At 40.1% G+C, this 15,550-nt stretch overlaps 1 protein-coding gene across 4 annotated transcripts in view; it reads left to right on the top strand.

Moving 5' to 3' along the window:
- The window catches only part of PIK3R3 (phosphoinositide-3-kinase regulatory subunit 3), a 133,341-nt gene that overhangs the window by 45,954 nt on the left and 71,837 nt on the right, over nucleotides 1–15,550 (top strand). The window contains exon 1 of one of the 4 annotated variants that reach the window (XM_058443343.1): nucleotides 13,103–13,127. The exons of the other annotated variants lie outside the window; for them this stretch is intronic. The gene's annotated coding sequence lies outside the window, so the exon portion shown is untranslated. Of the gene's footprint in view, nucleotides 1–13,102; nucleotides 13,128–15,550 lie in introns of those variants that run through there. 4 annotated transcript variants of the gene reach the window in all.

Genomic DNA, 15,550 nt, shown 5'->3' with positions numbered 1-15,550 from the left:
TCATGGCTCACTGCAGCCTCAACCTCCTGGGCTCAAATGATCCTTCCACGTCAGCCTCTCTAGTAGATGGGCTTGCCACCACACCCAGCTAATGTTTTAAAAATTATTTTTTGGTAGAGACAGGGTTTTGCCATGTTGCCTAGGCGGGCCTTGAACTCCTGGGCTCAAGTGATCTGTCTGCCACAGCCTCCCGAAATGCTGGGATTACAGGCGTGAGCCACCACGCCCAGCCTGAAATTATCTTTAGGGTAGCAACATCTCTTCCTTAGATAATTAGAAAATGAAAAGTTTTGTTTGGCAAAACATGAATATAGGAAAGTCTAGAAAAGTGGTTCTCAATTTTTTTGGGTCTCAGTACCCCTTTTAGACTTAAAAAATTAGAAGACCTCAAATGGCCTCTCTTTAAGTGGATTATATCTATTGATATTTGTAGTATTAGAATAAAACTGAGAAATTAAAATATATTTAATTCATTAAAAAATAATGAAGCATTATACATGTGGCTTTTTTTTTGAGACAGGGTCTGGCTTTGTTGTCCCAGGCTGGCCTTGAACCCCTGGGCTCAAGTGATCCTTCTGCCTCAGCATCCTTCTGCGCCATCATGCCTGGCAAACATGTTAGCATAATTTTTCTAAATGAAAAAATAACTATATTTTCTAAAAGCAAAAAGAATTAGTGGGAAGAAGGGCATTGACATCTTTACTATCCAGCTTCATAGAAGTCTTTTTTGGCTTTTTTTTTTTTTTTTTGAGACAGGGTCTCACTCTTTTGCCCAGGCTGGAGCGCAGTGGCGTGATCTCAGCTCACTGCAACCTCCATCTCCCAGGCTCATGCAATTCTCCTGCCTCAGCCTCCTGAGTAGCTGGGATTATAGGCGCCTACCACCACGCCTGGCTAATTTTTGTATTTTTAGTAGAGATGGGGTTTTATCATGTTGGCCAGGCTGGTCTTGAACTCCTGATCTCAAATGATCCTCCCGAGTTGGCCTCCCAAAGTGCTGGGATTATAGTTGTGAACCACCATATCTGGCCAATAGAAGACATTTAAATTCCCATGTCTGCTTCTGCATTGAGTCTATTGAGATATTACAGGTTATAACCTCTGGAAAACTCCACTGTACAGTTATAAGAGAATGAGAATGAAAATGGCCAATAATGTCTTAGTGATACTATGAAAATAGTTCTGACCTCTTGGACCCTCTGAAGGGTCTTAGAAACTCTAGATAGCAGCCAGGCCTGGTGGCTTGTGCCTGTAATCCCAGCACTTTGGGAGGCCGAGGCGGGTGGATTACGAGGTCAGGAGATCGAGACCATCCTGGCTAACATGGTGAAACCCCGTCTCTCCTAAAAATACAAAAAATTAGCCAGGTGTGGTGACGGGCGCCTGTAGTCCTAGCTACTTGGGAGGCTGAGGCAGGAGAATGGCATGAACCTGGGAGGCGGAGTTTGCAGTGAGCCAAGATGGTGCCACTGCACTCCAGCCTGGGCAACAGAGCGAGACTCCATCTCAAAAAAAAAAAAAAGAAACTCTAGATCACATTTTGAGACCTACTAGTCTAGAAATTAGACTACATAGTTTGGTAGACAACCTGGTAAAGTATCTTCTGACTTTGAAGCCAGACACAAAGGTTGTTCGAAGAAGCTTATTTGCTTACCTTGACATACTTGGTATTTTCATCCTGGCACAATTTAGATTAAGTAACATTTTGGTGGAAAACTGGTACACTGGCTCTATGGTTGGGGAAAATATCTGCTGAGAGCTACATAGAAGAAATAGGTCATCTGCCACTTCATGATCCTTACTGTTAACAGGTTAAGCAGCCTTCTGTGGTTGAATTTTTATTTTTAACCCTGCACATTTGGATTCGTCTCATATAAATACTTCTCCTGTGTGTAGTAAGATGTTTCTTTTATGATCTAGGTGTCAGTTTTTAATGATATTGTCGTTTGGGACAAATGCTTATATAATCAAATGATGTAAAAGCCATGCCAGTTTTTTTGTCTTCTTATTGAAAAAGATTAGTCATTGCTTTCATTTAATATATTATAATGTATAGTGTATCCAACTATGTTTCACTAGAAGTATGGTGATTCTCCCATTTGATAATGCTTTTTAAATTTATTCTCATTGTTTTGATGCTGAATGCTTTTTTTATTTTTATTTTTATTTTTTTAATTTTTTTTGAGACGAAGTCTCGCTCTTGTCCCCCAGTTTGGAGTGCAGTGGCATGATTTCTGCTCACTGCAACCTCCGACTCCTGGGTTCAAGCAATTCTCCTGCCTCAGCCTCCCAAGTAGCTGGGATTACGGGTGTATAACACCACACCCAGCTAATTTTTTGTATTTTAAGTAGAGACGGGGTTTCACCACGTTGGCCAGGCTGATCTCAAACTCCTGACCTCAGGCGATCCACCCGCCTCGGCCTCCCAAAGTGCTGGGATTACAGGTGTGAGCCACTGCACCCAGCTGATGCTGAATACTTTTATATTTTTCTTAGAATGTAGAAAAGATAGGACATGTTTATGATTGCCATATTTAACAAGATAGGTAGAAAAATATAAATGTATCTATGTGATATGATATAATTTTTTATTGGTATTAAAGGGGGAGACAGCCTGAGTGTAGTAGAAAGAACACAGGCTTTGGAAATAGATGACATAGATTACAAAACTAGCTTTGCTTCTTATCTTGCCCAGTGTTATATGGGTAGTACTTTAACTTCTGTGTGCATCTGTTTTCTGTACAATTGAACTAATACTTACCTTTGCAGAGTTGTGGGGATTAAATGTACCATATCAATATCTAGTATAGTATTTGACATATATTGTGTACCCAATAAGTGTAGCTTGTATTTAGAGCTTCTTATTGATAACATATAATTATCCCATGTCTACCTCTTTGGGTACTCTTGCAGTCAAAACCTTTGAGCTATTTTGCCCCATTCTTTTCTTCCTTCCCAGTGTTTACTGGGGCTACATTTTATCCATTTTGGTTTCTGGAATTGTTCTCTAGGGTCTTTTCTAGTTATAACATTTCATGAGTCTATGGAAATGTCAACCCAAGTCATCTTTTCCTTTTAGTTTCTATTGCCTCTTGTTCAGTTCCTCAATACCTCACTTTAGAAATGATTTGTAATGAGGTCGGGCACGGTGGCTCACGCTTGTAATCCCAGCACTTTGGGAGGCCGAGGCGGGCGGATCACGAGGTCAGGAGATCGAGACCACAGTGAAACCCCGTCTCTACTAAAAATACAAAAAAAAAAATTAGCCGGTCGTGGTGGCGGGCGCCTGTAGTCCCAGCTACTCGGAGAGGCTGAGGCAGGAGAATGGCGTGAACCCGGGAGGCGGAGCTTGCAGTGAGCCGAGATCGCGCCACTGCACTCCAGCCTGGGTGACAGAGTGAGACTCCGTCTCAAAAAAAAAAAAAAAAAAAGAAATGATTTGTAATGAAGGTAATAGTTGCTAACATTCGTTGAACAATTATTATAGTCCCAGCACTATGTTAAATGCTTTTATATGTATTCTTTTAGCCACACAACAACCTTATAAAATTGGCACTATTATCATCCCACTCTACAGACAGGAAACTGAGACTTAGGTTTAGTAACTTACCAAGTAGCAGAGCAGGTCTGTCTGCCTAACTAAAGCCCAGGTTCTTAACCAGTACCTCCTAACTGGTTGCTCTGTTTCTGATTTCTTCTACCCCTCGCTATAAGTTTGTCCTGAATTCTTCAGCCGGATTAGTTCTACTGAAATGTTATTTTCATTGTTTTACCGTTCTTCTCAAAAATAATCAGCAGCTCTTCATTTCTTTTAAGTAGAGATAATATTCTTAAACTTGGTATACATAGTCTTTAGTAATATGGCACCTAACTTATACATTTATAACTTTATTACTAATTTTCTATTCATACTTCTAGTCGAATTCCTTCTAGCCCAATACCCTGATTGCTCATTCCTATCTCAAGCTTTTGCTTAAGCTGTTTCCTATGTAGAATATGCCCGTCCCACCCCCGTCTTTAAATCAAGAGCCTGTCTGTGTCCCCTTTCTTAAAACTTTCTCCAAAAATTTTAGCACTGTACCCTTTTATATATAGGGCTATCTCTGTTATTTTGACATGGAATCATGTGTTATATTATGATACTTAATTATTTCATGAATATAATTCACCTCCCAAACAAGATAAGTTTCTGGAGGTCAGGCTGTTGTATTTCCTTCGTATCTTTTTTTCTTTTTTCTTTTTTTGAGACAGGTTCTCATTTTGTCACTGAGGGGGGCAGTGGCTCACTGCAGCCTAAACTCTTGGGCTCAGGTGATCCTCCCACCTCAGCCTCCTGAGTAACTGGGACTACAGACACGTGCCATCATGCCCAGCTTGTATCTTTTTTCCCTAAACATCCAGTGCCCAAGTATTTTGTTAAATTTTAGACCCGTGGATCCAACTAACTTCTTTTTGTGACTTAAGCTTTAAAATGTTAATATTATTTATTATCAGCATGTGACCTCTAAACTTATGAAGATAATTGGCTGGGCACTTATTGTAACAAAAGGAATAATGAAAAAAATGCAATACTTAATGTTATTAGAAAGATTTATATAGTTTTGAGTAAAAGTTGTTTTTGAAACTTTGAACAATTAGAAATGAGTAGGCCGGGCACAGTGGCTCACACCTGTAATCCCAGCACTTTGAGCTGCCGAGGCGGGTGGATCACTTGAGGTCAGGAGTTCGAGACCAGCCTGGCCAACATGATGAAACCCCATCTTTACTAAAAATAAAAAATTTAGCCAGGCATGATGGCGCGCGCCTGTAGTCCCAGCTAGTCAGGAGGCTGAGGCAGGAGAATCGCTTGATCCCTGGAGGCAGAGGTTGCAGCAAGCTGAGATTGCGCCACTGCACTCCAGCCTGGGTGACAGAGCGAGACTCCGTCTCAAAAAAGAAATGAGTAATAAGTTTTTCATAGTGTATTAGGTTAGTTTTACATAGCACAGGGCCAAACGGAGAGTTTTAAGTTATCCAGTGTGTTATTATACCAATTAATTTTATCATGTGTAAGACTTGACTTTTAACAAGGTAAAGTGAGCCATCAAGCCTTATTAAAGATAATTTCCACATTGCTTGCCCATATATGTTGTATGTATTGTTCCTTGTGCATATTTGTGAATTCACATAAAGTAAAAGGGTTATCTCATTGTTTTCTTTTTCCTTTTTTAAAATTTATTTTATTTTATTTTATTTTTGAGACGGAGTCTCACTCTGTTGCCCAGGCTGGAATGCAGTGGCATGATCACAAGTTACTGTAGCCTTCCCACCTCAGCCTCCCAAGTATCTGGGGCTACAGGCATGTACCACCATACCTGCCTAATTTTTAAAGTTCATTATTTTAATAAAAGAGGCAGTAGGCTATGTCCAGCCTGCCAAATCATACCATTTTGCATGTCTCATATCAGTATGAAAACTGCCCAATGTCTTGGTATTGATGAGCCAACACAAAGCCAAAGTCAATACCATCTACCCTTATTCGTACTTGGACTTCCTGTCTCATATTCTGTTTGTGGGCCAGATTTCTTATCCTTACCTGAGGATATGTGACAACAAATCCAGAGCATGCAGCTGTGTAATCTTAAATATTGTGATAGTTTTTATTTATTAACTATTTATCTTTAAATATTTATTTTTTTTTAATAGAGGTAGAGTCTTCCCAGGTTGCCCAGGCTTGTCTCGAACTCCTGGGCTCAAGCAGTCCTCCCACCGCAGCTTCCCAAAATGCTGGGATTACAGGTGTGAGCCACCGTGCCCAACCAGTGTTTATTTTTAAACTTAAGAAAAATCCAATTATGAATCAAAATTAAAAATCTGAATGAAAATTGCTCTGAAAAAGGTCTTGCTGAAAGGAATTGTTGTGCTGGAAATATATTGCTTTAGATTCTGTTCTTACATATGTATTAGGTTTTTTTTCCATAGAGGATAGAGTGACCTTTTTACAACAGGGTCACTCAATATGGTCTAATTTATGTTGAACTTTTAATAGACATTTATAGAATTAACCACAATCTTTTTTTCTGATATTAGTTCTGGGATGTATTTTATAAAAAGTATTTAATTCATATGTTTTCAGCTGCAAGCAACAGAACTAATTCAAAATGGCTTTAAAAATAATAAATTTTATCTTCTCATTTAATAGAGTTAGTTGATTTCAGCAGTTCAACAATGTCAGTAAAAACCCATATTTTGCTTAGCCATATATTGCTCAGTGCTGCCATCCTTGGGACTGGCTTCATCCTCAGGCTAGTAGCAAAATGGTTGCAATGATTCCAGGCATCATATCCATAAACAACAACTTCTAAAAGAAGAGGAAAAGTATCTCTTCCTGTGCCACTGTTTTTGGATAGAGGAAACTTTCTCCAAAAACCTCTAGCAAACTTCTTTCCCATCTTTTTGGTCAGAATTGGGTCATAGGCTGGTTCCTGAACCAGTCACCAGTAAATACCCTTAGGTTAATCACGTTTCTCAATCTGGAATGGTGTTGGCTTCTACTGAGGTATATGGTTGTATTGGGGAGAGATTCTGTTAAAGAGGAAGAGGAAGAGAATTGATGCTAGGAAAGTAATTTGGAAAACCATAACTCTTCAGTGTTATTGTCTTTGTCAATAAACAGTATTAGCAAGTTATTTTTTACTTTTTCAAAGTTAAAAATCTAGCTTTGGGAAATGCATTCTCATTTTCAATTTTTTTTGAGATGGAGTCTCGCTCTGTCGCCAGGCTGGAATGCAGTGGCACGATCTCAGCTCACTGCAACCTCCACCTCCCGGGTTCAGGCGATTCTCCTGCCTCAGCCTCCTGAGTAGCTGGGATTACAGGCGCCCACCACCACGCCTGGCTAATTTTGTCTTTAGTAGAGATGCGGTTTCACCATGCTGGTCAGGATGGTCTCGATCTCTTGACCTTGTGATCCACCCACCTTGGCCTCCCAAAGTGCTGGGATTACAGGCGTGAGCCACCACGCCCAGCCACATTTTCATTTTCTAAGTTGGACTTCATAGGGTCACATAGTATTGAGTTAATATAAGACAGACCTTTTTCTGTCTTGTTGGTTGCTTACTAGAAGATGAGGAAGCTAACATCTCTGGTTTACAGTTAACTAATTTGAGGAATATAGGCATTGGAATAGAGTGTTAGTATAGCAAGCAAATGGGTGTAAGATAACATTTTGCAAAACTAAAAATTCTGAAGTTCAGTAAATTAAGTAAACTTGGGACCTGTGGAATAATTTATGATTTGAAAGCTAGCCTGAAAAATTAGGAGCCATCCAGCCTGGGCAATATGGAGAAACCCTGTCTTTACAAAAAATACAAAAATTAGCTGTGCATGGTGGTGCACTCTTAGAGGGAGAGTCCCAGCTAATTAGGAGGCTGAGGTGGGAGGATCACTTGAGCCCTGGAAGTCGAGGCTGCACTGAGCTGTGATTATACCACTGTACTCCAGCTTGGGTGACAGAGCGAGACCCTGTCTCAAAAAAAAAAAAAAAATTAGGAGTTGGGTACAATGGCACATACCTGTAGTCTCAGCTACTTACAAGGCCAAGGTGGAGTTTTGCTTGAGACCAAGAGTTGGAGATCAGCCTGGGCAACATAGTGAGACTATCTCAAAAAAACAAAAAAATGGAATACTACTTTAAAGTAACCTATAGATTATATCTTTCAATTAAAATGTATGATGTGCCTAAGTATTGATTTTTCTCAGTATGTTAGAAATCTAGAGGCAGTATAGTGGAGTAGTTAAGAGAGGAGTCTCTGGAATCAGAACGCCTGAGTCCAGATTATGCCTCCACCACTTCTTAACATGTGTCCTTTGGCAATTTACTTATCTTTTCTGTGTTGTGGTTTCCTCACCCAAAAAGTAGGGTGATAATGGTCATTCAATAGGGTTATGAGGATTTAGTAGATTAATAACTGTCAAGTACTTACTGTGGTACCTGGAACACAGTAAACACCTGTAAATTTTTTTGTTTGTGTGTTAATTCATGTTTTTCAACAAATATTTGACTGCCAGGCACTATTCTAAGTGTAGTAGTGAATAAAACAGCAAAAATGCTTCATGGACCGTACATTTCCAAGGGAGTGAGGAGAGCAGAGAATAAACAAATTCATAAGTAAAATACATAGTGATGGTGATAAATGCTGTGGAGAAAGAAACAGAGGATAAAAATAGAGTACAGGGTGAGAGATCTGCTATTTTAAATAAGAGACCAGGGAAGGCCTGACCTAAAGCAATGAGGGAGCAGGTCATATGGAAATATAACAGGTGTGAGGATGGGGGTTCCAGGTAGAGGATATCAGATGACCTACCCTGAGGCAGGAGCATCTCCGTGATATATTCAGGGATCATCTAGGAGGCCAGTATGGCTAGAATGGAATGAGGGGAAAGTAGTAAAAAAAGACAAGTGGCTGGGCGTGGTGGCTCACGCCTGTAATCCCAGCACTTTCAGAGGTCGAGGTGGGCAGATCACCTGAGGTCAGGAGTTTGAGACCAGCCTGGCCAACATGACAAAACCCTGTCTCTACTAATAATATAAAAATTAGCTGGGCGTGGTGGGGGGTGCCTATAATCCCAGGTACTTGGGAGGCTGAGGCAGCAGAATCGCTTGAACCCGGGAGGCAGAGATTGCAGTGAACTGAGATCATGCCACTGCATTCCAGCCTGGGTGGCAGAGCGAGACTCCATCTCAAAAAAAAAAAAAAAAAAAGGTCAAGTAATGGTATGGGTGGTGGGGCTTTCCCACCATGTATGCCATCGTAAGCCATTGTAAGAACTTTGGCTTTTAAAACGTGTATGAGATGAGAAGCCATCAAAGTGTATTGAACAGTGGTGTACTATGATTCTTGGCTTAAAGAATCATTCTGGCTGCTGGTGGAAAGAGGGAAAGGTAGAATTAGAGAAACTGGTTAGGAGGCTATTGCAACAATCAAGCTGAGGGATGGTGGTGGCTTGGACAAGGGTAGAAGCTGTGAGGTTGTAAAAAGTGGTTGCGTTCTGAATGTTACTAGTTATATAACTTGTCATTTCCAAACTGACTTAGTCACTTTATTTTCTAATTTCTTAGCTTTGTATTTCTGCATATGCTATATATACTTTAATAATTAATAAGTTTAACTTTTAAAATAATGCCAAAGCTATTTATATATATTTTGATGTATTTTTCTGTGTGTGTGACTGGGTCTTGCTGTGTTGCCCAGGCTGGAGTGCAGTGGCACCAACAGCTCACTGTAGCCTTGACCTCCTGGGCTCAAGTGGTCCTCCCACCTTAGCCTTCTGAGTAGCTAGGACTGACTACAGGTGTGCACTGCCACACCTGGCTAATTAAAACAAATTTTTTTTTTTTCAGAGACAGGATCTTGCTGTGTTGTCCAGACTGGCCTTGAACTCCTGGCCTCAGACAATTCCCGCCTCCCAAGTGCTGGGGTTACAGGCCTGAGCCATTATGCCTGACCTATTTTTCTCTCTTTCTTTCTCTTTTTTTCTTTCTTTATTTCTTTTCTTTCTTTTTTTTTTTTTTTGAGACAGGTTTCACTCTGTTGCCCAGGCTGGAGTGCAGTGGCATGATCTTGGTTCACTGCAGCCTTAACCTCCTAGGCTCAAGCAATCCTCCTACCTCAGTCTCCCGAGTAGCTGGGACTACAAGTATGTGCCACCATGCCCAGCTAATTTTTCTCTTTTTTGAAGTGTTAAGTGATTCAGATCTCTGACATCCAGTTGCCAACCAACAGTATATGTGGCCTTAGTTGTTTGATGAAAGCTTGCTCATGAGTTACTTTTTAAATAAACATTAGTTGATAAATTTAGATTGTACTATAATTTACTTTTTTTTTTTTTGGAGACAAGATCTTGCTGTCACCCAGACTGGAGTGCAGTGGCACAAACATGGCTCACTGTAGCCTTGACCTCCTGGGCTCAAGCGATCCTCCTGCCCCAGCCTCCTGAGTAGCTAGGACTATAGGTGCGTGCCACCATACCTGGCTAATTTTGTGATTTTTTTTTGTAGGGATGAGGTCTTACTGTGTTGCCCACGCTGGTCTTGAACTCCTGAGCTCAAAGGATCCTCCTGCCTTGGCTTCCCAAAGTGCTAGAATTATAGATGTGAGCCACCACACCCAGCCAATTTACTTTCAGAAGTAACTTTGGAAAAGAAAATTTCCTAATGTTCTTAGTTTTTTCGGTGGGCTGTGAAGGGGAGAAGAAACTAAAGAGAACGAAGCCATGCCATACATGTTTCATTTTACTTTATGGGCTGAAGTTCTTGCTTTCTGAGAATAATTAATACAGATTTATGTTATCTTCTTTTTGGCGTAATGTTTAAGTGCTTGAGTATGGATAGATATTGATATAAAATGGGTAAAGTATCTGTGTTTGAGAGCTCCAGACTCAGATTGTTGGGATTTCTTATTCTAGCCCTGCCTATTTCTAGTTTGTGACCTTGGACAGTTTTCTAATCTGTATAGCATAGAAAAGAATATTAATCCTACTGTAGGGTTATTGTGAGAATTATATGGAATAGTACACATAAGACACTTAGGGCAGGTATCTATTATTATTGTTATCATTTTTATTATTTATTTATTTAAAACAAAAAATTTTTTTTTTTTTTTTTTGGTGGAGTCTCGCTCTTGTCACCCAGGCTGGAGTGCAGTGGTGCGATCTCAGCTCACTGCAACCTCTGCCTCCCGGGTTCAAGCGATTCTCCTGCCTCAGCCTCCCAAGTAGCTGGGACTGCAAAAACACATTTTTGGAAAAGAGATAAGGTCTTACTCTGTCACCCAGGCTAGCATGCGATGCCCTGATCATAGCTCACTGCAGCCTTGAGCTCCTGGGTTCAAGGGATCCTCCACCCTCAGCCTCCCAAGTAGGTAAGACTACAGGTATGCACTACTGTGCCTGGTTAATTTTTTTTATTTTTAATTTTTGTAGAGATGGCGTCTCACTGTGTTTCCCAGGATGGTCTCAAACTCCTGTCCTCAAGTGATCCTCCTGCCTCAGGCTCCCAAAGCAGTGGGATTATTGGCATGAGCCACTGTGCCTGGCCTATTTTCATTATTATTAATAAAACTGGGATGCTCTGTGGCCCATCTCCATAGTGTCCCATTCAGAGGAAGAACCAGCCTAACATTCAAATTAAATTGAAAAGTAATTTAAGTATTTATTCCATCTTCTCAAAAATGCAAAGGGGTTTACATTCATAAAACTACAATACTACTTAAAATCCTATTTCTTCATGTTTGGCATGGTTAATCCCAAACTTTCTTCTCTCTTAAAACTTACCAACTCATAACAACTTGAGCAGTCTCATTCTTGCGTTTCTGTTGTAACCCTTCTCAAACCTATTTTCTATTCCTTGAGTACCTGTCTCCCATTAAACTCTCGCCTTTGCCCGTGTCATTATTCTGATCTCTACAATAAGGGCCAGGAACCAAGAGAGCAAAGAAAAGAAGCTATGAATACTCAAATATAGCAACATTTTTGTTTCTGTCACACTTATCTGTGGTAGGGAATGTAATGTGTTTTGGCTTTTGGAAAAAAGTCTGTTTAGTTTTAGAAGGAACGAGGTGGTTCAGACCTGTTGCAGGACATTAATTCGGGACTTAGAATTTAGTTTTCCTCCACATAGTCATAAACTATATAAGAGCTGCTATCATCTCTGTCTAACTGGGACTGGTTCCTAGTGTTCAGCCCTTGAAATTTAGTATTGCCAGATAAAATATATGCAGTATGGACCATGCAGTATTATTCATTGTTTATTTGAAATTCAAATTTAACTGTGTGTCCTATATTTTTATTTGCTAAATCTAGCAACCTTAATTTAGAGAGAGGATGCTGACTAGGCTGTATTTTCTAGTACATTCTCTATGGTGTTTAAGAATACATGTGTAACTTGATATAGTGGATATGAGGATACTTTCAGTTTTGATAACAGAAAATCCAATTCAAATTAGTTAAAACAAAGGGAATTTGAATTTGGATTACATGTGCTTATGTAATTGAAAAGACCAAAGGAAGTGAGGGCCCCTGGCATGGTTTGATCAAGGGTACAGGCTTTGGCCCTGTTTTTCTGTAATTCTCTTGGCTTTACCCTGTATTTGCTTTTTTTTCTCAGATGGGCTTCCCCGGTAGTACAAGATGGCTGCCTTTGTATGTTTCCTCATTCGTGGAGAGAAAGAAGATGCTTCCTACAAATACAGTGCAAAATCCTAAGCTTGACACTAATTGAACCATCTCATGCTCCAAAGGATCACTGTCTTAAAATCTGGGTAGCTTTCTGTGTCTAGACCAGTGGCTTTTAAACTTGAGCGTGCATTAGAACTACCTAGGGGACTTGTTAAATTACAGATTGCAGCCAGGCACTGTGGCTCATGCCTGTAATCCCTGCCCTGTTGGAGGACAAGGCGGGAGGACTACGTGAGTCCAGGAATTCAAGATCAGCCTGGGCAACATGGTGAAACTCTGTCTCTACCCCCAAAAAAAAAAAAATTAGTGAGGCCTGGTGGTGTATGCCTGTAGTCTCGGCTACTTGGGAGGCTGAGATGGGAGGATTGCTTGAGCCTGGGAGGTCGAGGCTGCGCTGAGCTGTGATTATGCCACTGCACTCCAGTCTGGATGACAGAGAAGATGCTATCTCAAAAAACAAAAACAAAACACACAAATTGCTAGGTCCTACCCCCAAAATGTCTAGTCGAGTAGGTTCCATAGGCTTGGTTCCAAGAAGTTGTATTTGTAACACGTTGCCAGATGTTACTGATTTTGCTGGTCACAAACCACACTTTAAGAACCACTGTTACGTCAAATCAGGGCCTACCCCTGGAGCTGAGGAAGGGGTCAATCCCACTTAAACTTTTTACCAGTGAGGGGAGGGGGTAAGATGTTTTGGAAGATAACAACAATGTCCACTGAAGAGAGGACTGCTGTTTTTTTTGCATATCTAGTTTCTCTTCCCTCTTATTTAGGTAAGAACTTCCTGATTTTTCTCTTGGAACCACTCCTCCTTCATTTGGAATGATGTGGCTTGGCTGAGCACGTGATCTAGGCCTGGTCAATGAGAGCACTTGCATAGTCACAGTGATCAGCCCAGGAGTGAATAGGTCAGTGATCTTTGTAGTTTAGTCAGTGTACATTACTATACGTTGCTATTTACTGTCCTGGCTAGGGATATGAAGATTACATAATCCCTGTCCTCAAGAAGCTCAGACTGTAATTATGAAAGACATACCTGTAAATATACCCATGCAGCGCTCCTCTTTATAATTCCTTCTCTTTCTCCTGTCATCTAAAATATATTTTTAATAGATACTGTACTACCACCTTTATAGTCCGTAACCATACTTATCGTTTAGTGTCTTTAGTCCTCATTAAATTATAAATTCCATCAGGATAAGGACTGAGTCCATAATTAGTTGCTGGATCTTCAATACCTAGCCCTGTCTCTGGCACATAGAAAGTATTCAGTAAATATTGATTGAATGAATGTCGAAGTATAGCAATAGAAGAATATATAAACGAAATAGGGAATGATTGGTTTACTGGTGGAGTAGAAGAGGTAACAGCCTGAATAAATGCATAAAGTTATTAAAACACCTTAAGTTTTGTTGAAGACAATGTATGAGATAGGACGTGGCCTGCGCATGGTGGCTCTTGCCTATAATTCTGGCACTTTGGGAGGCTGTGGTGGGAGGATCTCTTGAGCTGAGGAGTTCAATACCAGCCTGGGCAACCTAGTGAGACCCCCATCTCTTTTTAAAAAAATCTGGCTGGGTGTGGTGGCACATGACTAGTCCCAGCTACTCAGGAGGCTGAAGTGGGAGATTCCTTAAGCCCAGGAGGCTGCAGTGAACTATGATTGGGCCATTGCACTCCAGCCTGGGCAGCAGAGCATAACCTTGTCTCAAAAAAAAAAAAAAAAAAAAATTGAGAGATAGGAAGTGGCATTAGATGAATCGGGACCACTAGGTGGGGTCCAGATCGTGAAAGGCCCCGAAGGCTACATTTAGGGGTTGAACTTTATCCTGCAGGCATTTGGGAAGCCACTGACTGATTGGTTTTAAGTAGGGAAGAGAGTACGTTGGCTGTAAGGTAAAAAATAGATTGGAGGAGAATAAGATTAAAGAAGGAAAACTGGTTAGGAGGCTATTTTAGTACAGAAGAAAGATGTTATGAAAGCCTAAGGCTAAGATTGTAGCAGTGAGAATAAATAGTAGAGTTGTTTAAAAAGTAGGATTGGTGGGTCTTCGAGGCTACTCTGAGGAAAGTGAAATAATCTAGAATGACTTTTGGTTTTCTAGCTTGGTAGATGGTGGTAGTATAAACCAAGAGAAGCAAGTTGAGGAAGAAGGACAGATTTGGATTATATGGCCTCTTACATAAAAATGAGGGAATGGTGAAATGGCCCAGGTTCTCTCCTTTTGGTGGGATTCTTTTTCTCTTAGGCTTCACTTGGGCAGGAGAGGAGAGTGGCTTCTGCTACCTCTAGGTTTGGGGACTGGAGCAGATGATAGTAAATCAGATATTACTGAGTTCATAGGGTGGAGGAGAGATTACAGTGAGAACAGAATGCTTCCAGGTTTTAGTTGCTAAAGTAATTTTTAGTTTTCAGATGTTTAAGCTGCCTCATCCTTTTTGAAAGCAAGTGTATAAATTATACGAAAATTAACTCTTAAGATTCATGAATTAGCTTCACTATTGGTGGAGATGTGAATTGCTGCAGCTGTTTTGGAAAGTTTGTCAATGTATAGTAAAATAGCTCTTCTGGGAATCTGTTCTGTAGAAATAAAAGTATCAACATATAAAGGTATATGTATGGATATTTTTATAACGTTTCCAATATTTGCTACTAAAAACAGCCTGAATATCCATCAATAGTAGGTATGGAAGTATAAATTGCCAGGTACCTATATTGTGGAATATTTTGCAACTCAGAGAATGTGTTATAAGTCTGTATGTATTTACCTGGAGGGATGTCTGTAATAGATTGTAGAGTAAGACAAACCAGTTATGAAGAAATGTGTATAATAAGATCCCATTTTTATAAAAAACCAAAAACAATGTTTTACATTCTTTTTTAGGATTATAGGAACCTGAAGAAAGGTGTAAAAGTATATTTTATTTCAGGTCCTCTTTCCATGGCATATCACAGTGAACAAAACAAAGTCCTCGTTTTATGTAGGAGGACATGTGACAATAAATAAGAAGTGAATATATAGTATGTTAGGTGGAGATAAATATTACAGAGAAAACAACTACTAGCTTAAGGGGGATGGAGGACAGAGATGGAATTGCTATTTTATTTTGGGTAGTCAGAGGAGGCCTCACTGATACGGTGACTTAACTTTCTTTTTGTGAAATACAGTACTAAAAAGTGTAGGAAACATAAACATACAGTTTATTGACTTCATATAAATTGAACAGCTACGTAACCACCACCTAGATGAAGATTTTATAGATAGCCAGCTTCTCAGAGACCCAAAACATGCCCCCCACCCTTTTTTTTGAGACAGAGTCTGGCTCTGTC

Source organism: Hylobates moloch, unplaced genomic scaffold (genome assembly GCF_009828535.3).
Source record: "Hylobates moloch isolate HMO894 unplaced genomic scaffold, HMol_V3 SCAFFOLD_8, whole genome shotgun sequence".
Classification (NCBI taxonomy): Eukaryota; Metazoa; Chordata; class Mammalia; order Primates; family Hylobatidae; genus Hylobates; species Hylobates moloch.
This window is presented reverse-complemented; position numbering and strand designations above follow the sequence as displayed.